This window comes from Hemicordylus capensis, chromosome 2, assembly GCF_027244095.1.
Source record: "Hemicordylus capensis ecotype Gifberg chromosome 2, rHemCap1.1.pri, whole genome shotgun sequence".
NCBI lineage: Eukaryota > Metazoa > Chordata > Lepidosauria > Squamata > Cordylidae > Hemicordylus > Hemicordylus capensis.
This window is the reverse complement of record NC_069658.1, coordinates 155585387-155603349: the sequence shown is the minus strand read 5'-3', so window position 1 is coordinate 155603349 and position 17963 is coordinate 155585387. Positions and strand designations below refer to the sequence as shown.

Sequence of the window (17963 nt, the reverse complement as noted above, 5' to 3'; positions counted from 1 at the left end):
TTACACAGGTTAATGGATAAAATGAGAAGCATTTTTATCCAGTAGAAGTGGCAAGATGGCCTGTGTGCTGACTATAAGGTCTGTGCAGCATTTTTAAAAGAGGGTGTGTGAGAAATTGATTGAATCAATGCACCATTCAGCATACATGAGTTTTAAGTTCGATACTTGGAAGACTGTTCTAAGGGTCAATATACACATGTAACCATTGTATGGTTATATTGTGCTTGTATTTTAAATCTTTTTAGTCAGATCTAAGTTTTTATATTCCAGCTTAATATTTTAATTGTGTAATTTTTATAGTCTTGTTTTAATTGTTCTGTGTGAACCACCTTGAGATTGTTTTCATGAAAGGCGGTATACAAATTTAACAATAGATAAAATAAATACATCCAGAAAGAATTCAAAAAGCCTTCTTGGATGTAAACGGATACTGTAGAGCCCTCTTGCGACTGACTGTACCACTTCAGATTCAGAATGCTGGTGGAGGAGGCAAGATTGAATACTTCCTCAACTAAAGAAGAAGAAAAAACTTCCTACACAATGGAAACTAGTACATGGAGAATGGTAGCCCAGAACCCTTAGACATATGAACTTTCCATGCACAGGAAGATTTTGCTAGAGGACTATGTTCTAGCATGTGATTCCTCCTCTGCATTTTGAAGTGGTACAGCCTTAGTTCTTCTCAACATTTGAATTGCCTTTTAGAAACCTAACTTCATCAGCAGACACAGAGGATCAAAAGGAGGTTTTATAACAACGTTCAAAACCACATTAAATGTAGAATGCAAAATGGTTAAAATCATTGGGAGATTTGCCGTTTATTTCAACAGGAGCTGAATGGAAGTTCTTCAATGGAGGAGAATTCAAACATGCTATTCCCAGTTCCTACATTCTGAAGTGTTATAGTCTCAGGAAGTTTTAACACATGACATATGCTACAACTGTACTTGTTTGTTTGTTTGCTTTTTCCTGGTACCTGTTCCTGATAAACCACTGTTCTTCCTAAATCTTTTAGGAAGATTTAAGGATACTTTTCAAAATGTTTCTTAGTGTGACTATCCAGATAGCAGATGTTGCTGTTTATTTCTGAGTTGCAGCTATTCTGAACCTAATACATAAGTTGATTTCCATGTATTCTATAATAAGATCCATTGTATGATTAGGCATTCTTAGGTAGTTAAAAAAGGAAACTGTAATGGCCAATTTACTAATAAGCCCGCCTCAAAAGCCAATGCAAGACAGGCTATTACAGAGTAAATTACAATGTATGGCAGGCAGTAAGGAGCCTTCAGAAATATGTGAAAGTGTGTGTGTCTGTACTGCCCCAAACTGTGGGTGGTTTACAAATGGTTAAAACAACAATAGAATTAGTAATAACAACAAATTAAAAACAGTTAATACAATTATATGCAGCCAACAAATGAGTAAAGAGATGTATTTTTAAGGTCCTCTTAAGGCCATCTCATACTGTGCAGGAGACTGCAATGATAAACCCCTCCTGTATTCTACCAAATTAAATCACATGGCTCTGTGATCACCAGGAGGCTGTACACACAGGACTTTTATTTTGAATCCACACCTGATTGGAATGTGCCAGTCCACATATTAGCTGCATTTACCCCAATGTCTCTGTGAGCTCTCAGGGACTAATACAGACATGACCCTCTCCCTCCCCCACTCCCCTCAATCAAGCCTGCGCATTCTGGCTTAGCTCGAAGTATGTCCAGTTTTAAAAAATCATCTCGTTTGCAGCAGCTTTTGGGAAAAAACCCCCTGAGGTCTATCTTGTGTCCCCCACCACCACCACCACCGCTGCTTCTCCTTTGATGTGTGTAGTGGCCATGCCAGTAATTCAGTGTTTTTAGAATGTTTCATTATTTATTTATTTATTTGATTTTTATACCGCCCTTCCAAAATGGCTCAGGGTAGTTTACAATGTTGACTCCCCTTCATTGTTTATATAGGCTTTAGATATGCAGAATGGATGTAACCTCAGCCTTTTTGACGGAGCTGATTTCATTAGCCTGCAGTTTTCTTCAGGACGCAGAGAAAGCGCTGATTCTGCTTTAATCTTCCCTGCCTCTTAAATCTTCTGGGGGGTGGGGGTGTAGCCCTATACAGCAGCAGCTCTCAAAAAAGACCCCCCTACTAAATATGTGGCAATAGTCTTCACAAACATGCAATAGAAGCAAATACACACTGCAGCCCATCATATAACTGCATCTTGCAAACACAAAGTCAACAACAACACACTGGGTGCCAGGCTTGGATCCCTGTCTTCTGCCCCCACCCCCACCCCCACCATGTGCTGCCATATCTCAGCTCCCTCAAGGGTTCTCCCTCTCCCCCCACCCCGCCCAGGGCGGCCAGCACAAAATGGAAAAGCAAGCAGCCCTAAAATGGCCGGAGCTCCCCATGCCCCCGACCGTGCCTGTGTAGGGAGGGAGGGACTGATTGTGTTGTTGGGACGGGTGGTCTTCTGTGGACCATGGTCCAGCGGCAGCGGCAGCAGCAGGGAAGCCTCCAACGCAGGTCTTCCGCTGCTGCTCCTCCTCCTCCATAGCTGTCAAACAGCAACAAAAAAGCTCTCCTGCTCTCCTTGTCTCTGATGTGATTTGTGATGGGTTGGAGGGAAAACCCGGACTAAGCCAGTGGGAACGCACAGGAAAAAGATCTGCCAGGGATTGCAGAGAGGAGCTGAGCCTATGTGAACTGTCCATTTAAATCCCCAAATTATCTTGCGAATCTTCTGTGAAGCAGATTCGCTCTTCAGCTGCCCCGGGGCATGAAGGCATGTGTGAATAACTTCCAGGAGTCAACACCGACTCGATGGCACAACTTTACCTTTAAGGCTATTGAAAAGGTCAGACCTCACATCTCAGGGGGAGTGTGTTCCAGAGCTTAGGAGTGTCTGTTAAGAAGGCCCTACTCTGAGTCGCTGTCAACCAAGCTGGTGGCAGCTGTAGGTGTACCTCTCCTAATGATAATGAACATTGAGGGTTATCTAGATTGGAAGGCACTCCAATCTGTTCTCCTAGAGTGTTCTCTAGCATAGGAGTGTCTGGTTTTTTGCCAGTAAAATGTTGCAGAGTGTGACATAGTAGGCAGGTTCCAATGAACAAAAACTGCGTAGGAAAGATCTTTCTCCAGACAGGGGCGTAGCTAGGGGAGAGGAGGCCCATGTTCATCCCTCTCTCTGGCGGCCCCCCAGAGTGAGGGAGATAATGAAGAAAATAGAGATTGGTGGAGCTGGAGGGCCCTCAGGAGCTGGGGGCCCGTGTTCTTTGAACCCTTTCACTCAATTATAGCTATGCCTCTGTCTCCAGATCTTTCACAGCAGACACAGAGCAGAGGAGCTGAGTTTTATTTGGCTCAAGGCAGCCAGTGTTGCTTGTGATTCCCCTGCAGTCGTGTCTTGTTCTGCTGATCCAAGCAGTGCCCATCCTCCTCCCAGTGCTCAGAGAGTGTCTTAAAGGAGCACGTGTGTGTAGAAGATGGGGAGGAGGGGTGATGTTCTGTGAGGTGTGAATTGCCAAGATCTCAGGACATGAACTAGTGGGGGAACATGAGCTCCTAGTGTGTGTTCAGGCCAAAGGCGGGTTATTGAAGGGCATGTGACAAAGAGCTGTGCGTTCTCAAACAAATGCCTCCTCCCAGGACATGGAAAGGGAAAGGAACTGGGTGCAGAGAGTCACTTGGTCAGAGACGGAAGGAGAGCAAAGGCATCTGAAGTTCTCTTGACACAGGACACTGCTTCTTCAGGAACACAACACTATTCTGAAGTGCTCCTTCACCTCAGTTTCACATTGTTGCCTACAAACATAAAATAGACGTATAAAATTTATATTTATGACTGGTGGGAATCAGGTGTTTTTGTTTGTTTTTTAAACAGCTATTGTGGAATGAATGAATGCAAAATAAATCAGGTAGAGAAGAGCCTTCATTGTTGTGTGTTAGCAGTGTAGTAGGGTGGGCATCTCAATCAGTGGTCCTTGAAGTGAAAACAAAGATGTTAAGAGGACACAAATTTTCCTGTTTTTGTCTGTGAAATGTTAGCAAGAAAGGACACCCCAGTATTAATTGGTCAGATGCTATTGCCCTGCAAAGGAGTCTTTTTGCAAGTTAACAGCAAAACAAATGAGCTTCAGACTGAGTCAGTGGAGGAATAATAAAACTTCCAGTTGTTGTTTCCTACCAACAAATTCCTTTCCAACTTACCTTGACATCATGATATCCTTAAGTATGACAGAGGCTTTTCAGGACTGTGCCCAGAAAGGGCTCAGCCATTGTGGAGGGATAGCTGCCTATCCCACCCATATTTGTACTGCTGATACTAATTAATAATAATAATCTTTATTACGGTCGTTGACCAGCACAAGTTGTAAAACAGTAATACTATACAGTAAATGCAATATAAAGAGAATGTTGCAGTATTACGGAGATTAAAATTGATGTAGCATTAAGACTGAGGGGGAGGGAATCTAAAAATACAAAATTTTAAAACATGACATAAAACACAAACAGAATAGATAAAATGCATGTAAGTTAAAAAGGACTCAGCCAAACACTTTGTTTCAGTCAAAAAGCAGTATAAAATCAGAACAAATTTAAAAGAGGGGATAATCAGCATTCTATGGGGTCCTGCTCAGCACAGAGTCACTGAAAATGCTAGTAAAATACTAGTGAAATAGATTAAAATAAAAGGGCAGCTTATTCCTGCTTATTGAACAATTACAACTCCAAACACAGCTCAGCTCCCAATCTGGGAGGAGATATACAATTCAGGGGCTCTATAAAGTGTTAGCATTGAATTAGCTACTTTTAAGCTGGCAATACCTATCCCCACATGCCCAGATACAACTAGCCGAGATATGAGTACAAATTGCTTTGGCATTGTGTCGTTTATTTGTCCATTTTCAGGCTCTTCCGAAAGTGAAGGGCTGCACTGCAAAATTTGGCTACCTGTCTAGTGGAAGAGGAATTACTTCCTTCCAGGAGCCTGGCAGTCATCTGAGGTAGATCGAGACCTGGGAATTTGACTGTCAGAGGGTGAATGAAATCCCGGCGCAGGTCTCTGTAGAGCAGGCATTCCAATAGTACATGGGTAACTGTTTCAACTTGACCCTCGCCGCATGGGCAAAGCCTCTCTCCATAGGGGATCCCTCTATATCGTCCCTCTAAAAGGGCTGAAGGCAAGGCATTACATCTTGCCAAGGTGAAAGCTTTTCTAAGAGGGGGCACCTCCAGGGCAGTAAGATAGGGAGCTGGGGCCAAGCAATACCTAACTGATTCCTGGCACTGAAAATCAGGTACCCTTGCCATGTCTGTCTGTCTCTCAATATCCTCAATTCTCTGTTTGATGGACTTCCTAGCTGTCTCCAAACTTTGCGTGAGCAGGGCGGACTGATCAAGGCCCAAAGAAGTCATCTTTTGGTTCAGTGAACGCTTCCAAGTCGACTGGTATGAGTCCGCTAAGACTAGGCGGCTCAGCCCTATCTCTGAGGAAGTGATACTAATTAGACTTGTATGGCTGGGTCTAGTACAACAGCCCTTACATCTTTGCAAAAATTACCAAAAACTTAGAAGAGTGGAAAGGCTTATAGGTGTCAGGTGGAGATAATTTAAACAAGCTTCTAATCTTTATATAATAAGTAAGTTTACTCTGGAAAAACATTGTTCAATTAAAACCTTAACTTTTTAATTTATTTACACAGCAAATTTTAGAACACAAATATAGCTTATGTCGGTGATGTAAGGAGCATAATAACTCCTAACTCTCAACAAAAAGACTCTTCATTGTGCAAAAAAACCCCACCTAAACTAAAAGTTGGTATAAAACTTTTCGGTGTAACACACCATCCTCAGTTAAGCAAACACATGAGCACAGATGACTGGCAGAACTGTTAGTCAACTCTAGACTGTATGATAGGAGATGTGATGTACAAGATTGTGAAATTTATGAACGGGGAAGGAAATTGTGGAAAGAAAAGTGCAATATATAAAATTCAATGTTTAGGTTGTACTTCATTCTATATTGGGGAATCCAGTATACCATTGAAAGACTGATATAAAGAACATCTAGCAGATATGAGGCATTGTGCACAGAGAATGAAACCCTGGTCATTACATATAAGAAAAAAGCATGAAGGCAAAAATAGTGCCTACAAAAATACCTATTTTGGGGCTTGAAAGGAACCTACAAAGCAGGAAAATAAAAGAAGCATTATTTATATAGAAACAGAGATCTGACATTAATGCTCAAGAAGCACTGGCTGATGCCATAAAGTGTATTAGCCTCTGAGTGAGAAGAATCAGGAGATTCCCCTTCTCCCCTGCCCCACTCCTGCTTATTATCTCACTGCCAGTCATGGAACAGAGTCTAAGGAATTTAACAGCTGGGGAAGGATGGAGGTTTTTATCTGCCCTCTGTTGCTTGTTTAACTGAGGATGGTGTGTTACACCAAAACGTTTTATACCAACTTTTCATTTTTCTCTTTGTGTAATAACGGGCCTTTTTGTTGAGAGTTAGAACAGAAAACAAGTACCAAAAGAGCAGACAGGAGAAAAGAAATGGTTGGAAAAATGCATAAACTAAGCTACGTCAACTGGTCCCTACACAGAGTCCTATGCAGTTACCTTCTCAGCAACTGCCTTGTGTTGTGCAGTCTCTCTCAGCCTGTGCTAGCAATCCCTCAGCTCTGGTTCTCCAACTGTGTCTTCAGAGAGACTCTCCTCCCTCTTTTCCAAACTGCACACTGGCTATCTCCAGGACTCTAACTGCTTGCAGGACTCTCTTGCAGACTGACTTCCAGACTCTCCTAAACTCTCTCTCTCTATAAATCGATATTCTTGCCCCCACAGTTTTTTCAAGCAATCCAATTAGAACAACTCAAAGTTCCCTCCGTTTTTCCAAACACCTCCCTCCAACACCAAACTGGCAACTGATATTCTAAATGTGAAACCAAAAACAAAACAAATCAGGCATGAACCTTTGTCCCTGCTAGCAACAGAGAGTCCAGCCCGCATTCTAACACATATTATTTACAATACTGAAGAGGCGTGTGTCTCATTCCTTCACTGGCATATTGTAAGCCCAAGCAGCCACCTGGAATGGGACTAGTGAAGATCCAAACTGGGCTCCCATGTTGTCTGCCTTGTTGACAAGTGGCAATAATGGGGAGGAATTTTAGCAAACTGAGGGGGGTTGAGAAATTATTTGAAAGTTATGGCCAGTGTGGGGGCCATGTTTTTTCTAGAAGCCCCTTGGCACTATGCCATGTTTTCAGAGCATTCTGGAAATAAATATCATAGTGAATAGCACTTCGCTACTACCGCAACGGCTACTGCTATTGCTATCGCCACCAAAGAGGCAGTGGGGGCTGGGGATAAGGTTAACAGGGGAGAACGAAAGGACAGCTGCCATGAACCAGCAGTAAGCTGCTCAGGCTCCCATGAAATTGTACCAATTTGGTCTGCCCCCTCCCAACATTCCTTGCACACCCCTACAGTCGTGTTGCAGATTCTTCAGTAAGAACTCTCAGCTCAGCACTAGGCAGCAGCAGCTGGTGGGCACTGAGGCAAGCGGGGCAGGAGAGAGCCCAGTCACCAAGGCAGGAGCCTCCCCGCCCAGCTTTCTGCCCTCAGGAAGAAGTGGGGGACATGTACAAAATATACTCCCTGAACAGTGGAGGATATCTGTTAGGCCCAGACGTCAGGGTGCAAGTCCAAGGCCCCGGCCACCCCACTCTCCTGGAGGGTTCCAACAGCGGCTAGCATGGGCTCCGCAGTGCCTCTTCTGCCCCCTCGCAGCCTGACTGACTATTGGGAGACACTCTCTCTGCTTGCTGGCAGACAAGCTGCTCCTGCTTCTGCTACCCCGCCCAACAATCAGATGTTTGGCAGGTGGGCGGGGCTTGCATGGAGGCCTCTGCCTGCCTCCCTGGCTCTCCAGCAGCATGTACTGGCAGTCTGCCCAGCAGCAGAAGCTGGGCTTAAGCAAAGCCTAAGCTACACATTGTCCCCATGTATAACATGAACTGGGAGCTCACATTGCGGCGCAGCTCTTGAGCATAGACAAAGTGCAGTCTCCAAGCCTGGGGAAGCAGCTGTAAACAGGGAGGCTTCTGGGAGCTGGGTAGAATAAGCTCAGCTAGTAATAGGCCAGAAGTAGCTGCCCTAGACCTGTGCGAGCCCTCTACCTTGCCTCCCCCCCACCACTGTCTCCTTGTGTGCTGTACCTGACTCACCCTTGGAGCCATCCAGAAGGTACGTGGATGGGACTATATGGGACTTGTATGGGTTATTCCCTCCCCCCCGCCCCGCTTATATATCTCTGAGATGGTTTGGCCCAGGGCTTTGATATCAAACACACATGTGTAAGGTAGGGTGGGAGGGCTCTGCATACTTAATTTGAAGTGGATAGGTCAATGTAATGATTTTTAATGGTTTTGTTTTTGTTTTTTAAAAATTAAAAAAGTCCTAAAAGTGGATTGTTTCATGGCAGAAAATGACAAAAACATCTGGAACTGAAGCCCCACCTCAGACCATCATTCCACCCCCATTTGGAGGAATCTCCACTTTTGCCTTCATAAAGAAGGTAAAATTAGGGTAGCATTGGAAGATTGCAGATGTAGACTAGCACTCAGGGTTGTTAAGTCGGCTCGCTGGTATAAAATGGTATCTGGAGCGCTGGCCAGATTTAGTTCACAGGTATAGACTGGTGTGCAGGGGTGTTAAGTTAGCCCATTGGTACAAACTGGTACCTAGAGCATTGGTTCATTAATTGAGGCCCACATAGTCCATCTGCTAGGCTTGGGCTCCCGGATAGGCTGCTTAGTCCCTGCAGGTTTTGGTGAGGCCTCAGACTACAATCCAATAGAGGCAATTCGTGAAATCTAGGCTACAGTCCAACACCCAGTTGGTGAAGCCTGGCTATAGACTGCTGGTGCATTGGTGAGGTCCGTAGCTACCATCCAATAGGAGTAATTGGTGGAGTTCAGCTATAGTTCAATGGTGCACTGGTGAGGTCCATGGCTACAGTCCAATTGGAACTAGTGAAGCTCCAGACTGTAACTCAGTGCCTGACTGGTGAAGCCCAGCTAAAGTCCAATGGCATCTTGGTGATGACCACGCCTATAATGCAATAGGGATAATTGGAGAGGCTCAGCTATAGTCAAATAGGTTAATTGGTGAGGTCCGCAGCTATAACCCCGTGAACCATTGAGGGAGGACTCGGACTACAGTCCAATTAGGGCAACCCCACAGGGAGTGGCCAGCTGTTGGTCTGAGAGCAGAAAGCAGAGCCTCTTGGTGCATAACAGATTGGCCCACCTTTTAGATCTCTGGGAATGGCTTGGCATAGGCAGAGGCGTATCTAGGGAAAATAGCGCCTAGGGCAAGCACTGAAATTGCGCCCCCTGTCCAAACATCTGACACCCATCTTTCAGATAACTTTACTATACTATCAGCTGAAAAATATAAGTCAAGCTCGTTAATCTTTTAAAATTTCAAAAACTAGTTACTAGTTTTTTTAACTAGTTAGTTAGCAGTGGATGTAGCCAGACCAAAAAATGCTGGAAAACTACAAATTTCAGGATGCTGGGGCTTATGAAATACCCAAATACTATGTGGAGGTGTACTTGGAAAACTAAACAGAAGTGCCTGTCTAATTCTTTACTATGTATTGTAGCATCACTATTATATAAGTTTTAAAAATAAATGGAGAATTTGGCTTTCCCCAGATACTCTGAAAATAATTAAAGGATATGCAGAGTAAACTGTGTCACTGCTTGGAATATATTCTAGTATTTCAGAAAGATAGTTAGAATGAGAGAAAGAGAGCAAGAAACTCCCAGTGGGCCTTAATAATAAGGATTTCACACTGATTCAAAGACAAACTCACCATTAATAGCCATATTATTAAGATACCACATTTAACCTACTTATCATAAGAAGCAAAGTAAGAGCAAATGAATACAATCCTAGCTCATAAGCTTCAGCTCAGTATTCACAAGTCCTGATTCTCTGTACATAGTGCTAAACTGAATATGTGTACAGTGACTTATATTATATTAAATTAAATTTTTTTAAACCTGTAGCCCCTTCAGGGTGCTTCCTATAGGCCGTTGGAGGGGGCGTCTGCAAAGGTTACCCCTCCCACCGCTGGCCTCTAGGGCCTCACAGAGACCATTTGAGCATGTGCAGTGGCCATTTTTAAAAATATTTTTTAAATGGCCACTGAAAACAAAATGGCCACCGTGCATGCTCAAATGGCCTCTGTGAGGCCTGGCATGGCCTAGGGCCTCACAGAGGCCATTTGAGCATGTGCAGTGGCCATTTTGTTTTTGGTGGCCATTTTAAAAAAAATTAATTTCAGGAATTTGCGCCCCCCTTCAAGTGGCACCCAGGGCACGTGCCCTGCCTGCCCTACCCTAGATACGACCCTGGGCATAGGCCTTTGATGTCAGGCACAGAAGTCAGGCAGAAGTCAATCAATTAACTGATTTTTAATAATTTATTTTCACTTTTTTAAATTAAAAGAACTACTACTTACCCTTGTGCAATCTCATGTCATGATGCTTTTTGCACTGGGAATAATGCAGGTAGTGTTGTGACATGTTATTGTGCAGGGGTAAGTAGCCATTGAAGAGCCCTGTTGTTCAGCACTACAATTGTGTTTGACACTCGTAGTAATACAAGTGGTTCTGAACCACCTGTGTTATGCTGCACAGCATGCAAGCCCAGATAACTAGTATAATTGTAATGCAGTTGCAAATAATAATAATCAACTAGCTGGGCCAGGCGCAGAGCGTCTGCGCCTCTGGCCGACCCACCCACCCGCCGCCTTTCTCTCTTCCCTCCCCCACCCACGGTTTTCTGTCCGGCCAGCTGGCCAGCCTGCTTCTTCTCCCCCCGCTACTGCTTTCTGGCCAGCCGGCCCGCTTCTTCTCCCCCCGCCCACTTATCCCCCCCTGCCGCTTTTTGGCTGGCTGGCAGGCTGGCCCGCTTCTTCTCCCCCCCATCACCTGCCCCCCGCTGCTTTCTGGCCATCCAGCCGCCATTTTCTTCATTAGCTGGCCACTGCTGCAACCGCCATTTTCTTCCCTCCCACTCTTTCCGTGGCTAGCCTATCTGGCAGCTGTCCGAACTCTCACGAGAGTTGCCATGCATGGGATTAGCCACGGGTATGCCTTAGAGAATTAAATATATAGATTTGTTCTTGCAGATGCACTATATGTCTGAGCTGGTTTGTGATCCAGGTGTGTGTTTGAACTGTGGAGCAAGGGATACTTGTTGTGTCCCAGTTGGTTTGTGAATCACCAAGAAGGTGCGTAAATTCATTGGGGGTTGTGTTGTCATTTTTTTGCAAATGCACTCTGTCCCTGACCTGTGTGTTTGGGTGAATGATCATCAAGGTATGTGGATTCTTTGGAGGTTGTGTAGTATTTTCCTTTCTTTCCCAAATGCACTCTCAGATCATTGGTGAATTATCAAGGTGTGTGAGTGGATGGGAGGGCCTGGTAGAGGCAGAGCACCGTGCGCTGCTACCTGAGTCTGTGCCTACCTTCCTGTTCTCACCTGCCCACACCAATGGGAATCTCTCTATCCCACATGCAAAGATGCACTAATATATTCCAGTGGCTTGGTGCATGTGCCTGTTTATGTGGAGGATGCTTATTTTGCAAGGAGGTGCCCATAAGCTCATTAGGTTCAGGCTACAAAATTACCTAGCTGTACCTCTATCCCTGAAGCAACCCGGAAGTGTATTTTAATTTTAACCCATTATTTTACTTCTTCCTGGGGGTAGTGCTAGGAGGAGCCCCCTAGGTGTCAGACTGGCTGGAGCAGCTTGAATAGCAGCCCGTGAGACCAAAAAAGGAAGTTACAGGCAGCGGGGTGTAAGGGCTGGAGGAAGGTCTCTTTTCTGGAGGACTTCCTGGCTGCCAGTAAATCTGATCTTTTACTAACTTGTTTGTTTTTGTTGGGGTGGGGGAGGCGGCATAGCCCCTCCTGCCCTTACTGAGCAGTCACCACTGGCACTAGGCAGGCAACACAATTCAAGAGGACCGCCCACCATACCTGAAATAGTGCACACATCCAGTCTCTGGTGTTCATTTCAAGAACATAGGGACCAGACAGTTAGACATCATGTGTGAGTGAATTCTGTGAATGAAAGCAGCCATGAGCTTCTCTGATTTGGAACAGGAGAATCAGGCAGGAGAAAATTTAACTCTTTCCCTTACCCTTTCACTGATTCCCTGAAGCAAATTATACCCCGCCTTCCAAGGGGCTCTTTGCCCTGGAAGGTAAAACAGATAGACACCCTGCTGTGTCTGCCTGTCTGTTTTCAGCAGCCTGCATTAACAGCCGAGGGAGATTTGCATCAGGGGCTTGGAATGGGGACAAAGGATTAACCCCCCACCCTCACCACCTGTGATGCCATCTAGTGTGGACTGTGATGGAAATCTCCACGTGCAGGGCCTTAGTTTTCAAGCCTTTATTATTATTACTCCAAAAGGATTTTTGCTGCCACCGCGAACTGTTTATAGGCAGGTTGCTGGATGCCTGAGAAACCCTGAATTTTAAAACACTTAGGGGAATATTCAGGTTTGCCTTTATAGATATTCCCTAAAGCCTAAGGGAAACCCCCCAAATTCCTGGAGTCTTTGTGTAGCAAAATGGACAAAGCAGCTGCAGGTTGGATGAATGTGGTAAAAACTCAGCACAGCCCAGGATTAAAGTAAAAATGTAAAAGGTTTTAGTTTATTTAGATCAAGGGACAGAGTTTACAGGCAAAAAAAATAATACCAAAAGCATAAGCATTTTACTTATGTCCTAGCTTAGATGGTAGTAAACCAGGAGATTAAAAATCTTAGTTGCAAAAAATATGGATTTTAACTCTCAAGCCTCTAAGTCTTGTAGCAGTCCTTTGTCCCAGCTGGAGCAAAGAAACTCTGCTGAGTCTCAGGAGTTCTCTTTCCTTTCCAGCCCTGGGCTGAACATGGAACTCCGCACAAAGAGTTAGGAGCACTCTCAAAAGGTCACCTTCAAACAGTGCCTTGTCTGGCACCTCAAATACAAAGGTATAAAGGGAAATCTGCTGGCTAACAAGATTATGTCATGATTTTATTTGTTTGTTTGTTTGTTTATTTATTAGAGACATTTAATATATTGCCCACTCTGAAACGGTGCACAACAACATGCAAACAGGCAACATTTAAAATTATATTACATTAATAATTAAAAATTGTTTGTTTGTTTGTTTGTTTAAAAAAAACTAAAGTAACTACCAAAGAACAGAAAAATGAACTACAGGGCAAAAGCCTGGCGAAAAAGAAAAGACTTCAATAGCGATTTGAAGATCGGTAAGGAAGGGGCTAGCCTGATCTGTAGGGGGAGAGAGTTCCAAAGGAGCGGGGCTGCAACCCAAAAAGGCCCTTTCACGGGTCCTAGAGCCCCGAACAACTCGGAAATCAGGGACCGTCAGAAGGGCCATCTGAGATGATCTAACCGGACAGAATGTAACTGGATGGGAGAGGAGGGTCTAAAGGTAGACAGGCGCTAGGCCCCGCAAGGCTTTGAAGGTCAGAACCAGGACCTTAAATTGAGCTCGGAAGCGAATAGGCAACCAGTGCAATGACTGCAGGAGAGGTGTTGCCTTGTCATATTTTCTGGCACCCATGAGTAGGTGAGCCGCTGCATACTGGACCCACTGCAGCTTCCCAATCGTCCTCAAAGGTAACCCTAGAAAGGTTACCTTTATTTGATGTGAAGTACTGGGTGCTTAAGGGCAATGGCTCTGCCATTCTTCTTAACCTTACAACAATTAATAGAACAAAGGCAGGAGATATCTTTTTCATTTACATTAAGTCTCTCAGAATGACCACAATTATTACCAAAAGCCTAGCTGTGACCAGAGGGAAAAGTAAAGTAAAGTGTGCCTCCAGTTGATGTCGACTCCTGGTGTTGTGGCCACTGGCACCCACAGAGCCCTGTGGTTTTCTTTGGTGGAATACAGGATGGGTTTACCATTGCCTCCTCCCTCACAGTATGAGATGATGCCTTTCAGCATCTTCCTATATCGCTGCGGCCTGATATAGGTGTTTTCCATAAGGTGCACCTAGGTAATTTTGGAGCCCGGACCTAAAGGCATTTGGAGTCCCCATCCCACCATGCAAGTTAAGCATCATGCCCCTACATGCACATCGTGACACATGCAGTATTTTTAACGCGTGGGTTCTTGAGGGCACAAACAGCAACTGAATTCACAAGAATGTAAGACTATAAAATAGGTATATTTACGCAAATATGCATTATCAGAAACATTTCAACACACAGCTTAATGTATTCCCATCCCACACATTTCTTTCCCCACTCCCCCCTCTCTCTCTAAAGCACCCTGCGCAGGTCACAATCACACTTGGCTGCCCGGTGCAGCGCAGGCTGGTGGTGTGGCACAGTGACCACACCACCCAGGACGGATTAAAGAGGATCTGGGGGCCCCCAGGGGGTGTGGAGGTCTTGGACTTTGGCCCTGAAGTGCAGAGGGAAGAGCGCCCCTGGCTGTGACAATCACAAGAAACCAGCGTACTGTGAGGTGCACACTCTAGTAGTGAAATTGAGTTCTAAACCTGTCAGACAAAACAGAGATTCCGGCCTAGGCCTAAAGAGAAGCCTTTCTTGACATGCCCCTGGGAGGCAATCCTAGAATCTGAGACACAACTCCATATGAGGCACCAGCTGTGCTGGAAGCACGGTACAAGTCTGTACTTTAGTTTAAGCACATGTTAGTGTGCTTAAACTAAAGTTAAACATGTCACTGTGCTCTGTGTACTTTCCCCCCCTTTGTTAAATAGCATGTGCAAGGGGGCCAAGCCAATACAGTTTGGGGCTGTGGCAGAAGGAGGTGTGCTTTAATGCTTTGCTTTGACCCAGATCAGCGCCCCCCCACCACCACCACCACAGACACACACCAATGGCAGCTATTGGATCAGGGAGAAGAGATCCCATTGGTGCCAAAGTGTTTTTTAATTCCTGGCCAGATAGTAGGCCTGGGGAGTGCTCTCTGAATCTGTTCGGTGGGAAGGGCAAAAGGTTAGAGTCCTCATCACAGTCCTGCTCTGAATGCAAAAAACCAAGAGCATACTGCATGGTGCATGCTTAAAATAATGTCTAGTTTGACTGTGAGTTCACATGAGGATGCTGCTGTTGCTTCAGAGGAAAAGAACTCCTGCTGAAGGGAGTAAAAGTGGCTACTGGAAAAGCGTGTGTAGGATGCATGCAGAACCCACTTTAACCACTTACACTTTGCTAGATTTGACATCTGATAAAGCTTTGGTTGGACTAAGTGCTTAGAATCTCTGTGAGACTTCAATTTAAGTTAAGTAGATTGCCTAGATAGTAGCCTATGGGCCTTGGCACACATTTTGACATGTTTAGGCGGACTTAAACCCTAGAATGGAAAGAGGAAGGATGCTAGGATGTCAGATGTTAGAGTGGCCAGGTCTTCTGATTCAGACCCTGAGAGATGCAACAGGGTGCATCTAAAGCTGTGTTGCACAACTTTGGCCCTCCTGCATAAATTGGACTACAACTCCCATAATCAGTTACTATTGGCCACTATGGCGGGGGGATTGATTGATTGATTACATTTGTATACCGCCTTTCATTAAAACAAGACTATAAAAATTACACAATTAAATTATTAAGATAAAATATAAAAACAGAGATCTAACTAATTTTTTTAAAAAAAACAACACACACATAAAATAACCATACAAACTACAAAGAAGCAGCAGTAGAGACAATCACTTAAAAGACTGGGTAAAAAGCCAAGTTTTCACATGCTTTCTAAAAGCTGTGATGGAGACGGAGCAGCGAATAGCCACTGGGAGAGCATTCCAGAGTCTGGGGGCAGCAACAGAGAAGGCCCTGTCCTGCATGCATGACAGCCATGCCTCCCTCATTGTCGGCACCCGAAGCAGAGCCCCCTCTGATGACCTTGTCAAGCAGGCAGTAACCCCGGGAAGCAGGCGGTCGCTCAGGTATCCAGGGCCCAAACCGTTAAGGGCTTTAAAGGTCAAAACCATAGAAATACGACAAATATTTATATACCACTTTTCAACAGAAATTCCCAAAGTGGTTTAAATAGGTATAAATAAATAAATAAAATGGCCCCATTTCCAAAGGACCCACAATCTAAAAAAGAAAAATAAGATAGACACCATCCACAGCCACTGGAGGGATGCTGTGCCTGGGGATGGATAGGGCCAGTTGCTCCCCACTTGCTAAATAAAGAGAACCACCACTTTTAAAAGGTGCAGGGGGCAATGGGAGTTACAATCCAACAACAGCTGGAGAGCTGAGAACAGCCCTGCTGGATCAGGCCCAAGGCCCATCTAGCCCAGCATCCTGTTTCACACCAGATGCCGCTGGAAGCCTACAGGCAGGAGTTGAGGGCATGCCCTCTCTCCTGCTGTTACTCTCCTGCAAGTGGTACTCAGAGGCAAAGTCTGGTGCCTAGCAGATCAGGGGATCAAACGTGGTGGGATAGGACAGAAAGAACAGGAGAGGAAACAGGAGAAGGGCATAGAAGTGTTTCTGTTAGGCCCGAGTGTTTTAAGTGGATGCTTTTCACTTGGAGCACTGATATTAGCAAAGTATGATTACCAATGCAGAATGTAGATTGTGAACCACTCAGAGAAATGCACTGAATAGATAGAGAAGAATATCCACTTGAAACATGTTGGCCCTAATCATGACAAACATTTATAGTGCACCTTTGCACTTTCCTGTCCTTTAGTTTCTGCATTTGATGCCCTCCCTCTTTTCTTTCGTTTCTGTCTTGGGGACTTCCCTCAGAGAAGGCACGGCCTGGCACCTGCTGACTGGAGAAGAGTTAGGCTGTGCCTGATGCCTCACACCATGGAGCCTGATGGACGTTGGAGGGCGGGAGTGCTTCATGAGCGGGGAAAGCTCTCAAGCCAAGCAGAAAATAGCTTGCCCCCTTGCTCCTGGTTCCTCACCTAGAGATTTTGCTCCTTCCCCTGAAGACCTTGTACTGAGACAAGGTTACTGTTTCAGTACAGATTCTTCCGGTCAAACCCTGAAGCCTAAGATCTACTGATCGGGGAATTCTGCCGATATAGGTTGATATTTATGGTTAGGAGAAGGGACGTTTTTGTGATGTTCTTAAGAGGTAGCTTTTTGCCTTTTTCCCTGATGTAGAGCAAAATATCTTTATTCTTTAGTTTATAGTTGTATCTTTAATTTAAAGTTGATCATTTACATTTGAAGATATTGGCTCACATGCTGTTCATGCAGGACAAGGGTGAAATTTGCCAATCTCCCCTGCCCCCAGAAGTGCTCCATGTAACCTGGAACAAGATCTCTGATGGTCACACTTCTGGTAGCAGAGGAGATGGGTGGGAATGGTCTTCCACAGGTGCTGCGTTTGTGTGGAAAACAGTGGCAGTGCCCGTGCAGCACCGGCACTTGGTTGTGAGCACTGGTGCTTTGCTTGTGAACCAATAGATTTTATTTCCTTCACATTGCTTTTTGAGGAGCTTGTTTAATCTGTTCATTGTGTCTGTCGGATCTGCTGTTTGTGAACCTCAAAGTGCAAATTATGAAGACATCAAAGATAATTGGAATCTTAATGGGATGTGACAGCCCCTGGGGGTGGCGGGTGGGGGCTTCCATGTGGTTGGAATCCCATGGCAAGGTGTATAAATGACCACAGTGTGACTTGTCAGCACAGAATAGTTGCTTCCCATAAAAGCGTTACTCCACCTTTGGAGCCTTTGGGACTGCTGTGGTTTCAACATCAGTTAGATGCCCAGAACTAATTTCATGAATTTGGGTTATTTCCAGGTCAGGTCCACTGCTCTCATTCGACCCCCCGCCCCGCCAGATAAGAGCTGTTCTATATATTGCAATTGTATACACCTGCCATGTAATATCTA

At 44.9% G+C, this 17963-nt stretch overlaps 1 protein-coding gene across 5 annotated transcripts in view; it reads left to right on the top strand.

The window, feature by feature from the left end:
- The window catches only part of CLCN1 (chloride voltage-gated channel 1), a 114626-nt gene that overhangs the window by 24140 nt on the left and 72523 nt on the right, over window positions 1-17963 (top strand). The window lies entirely within an intron of this gene.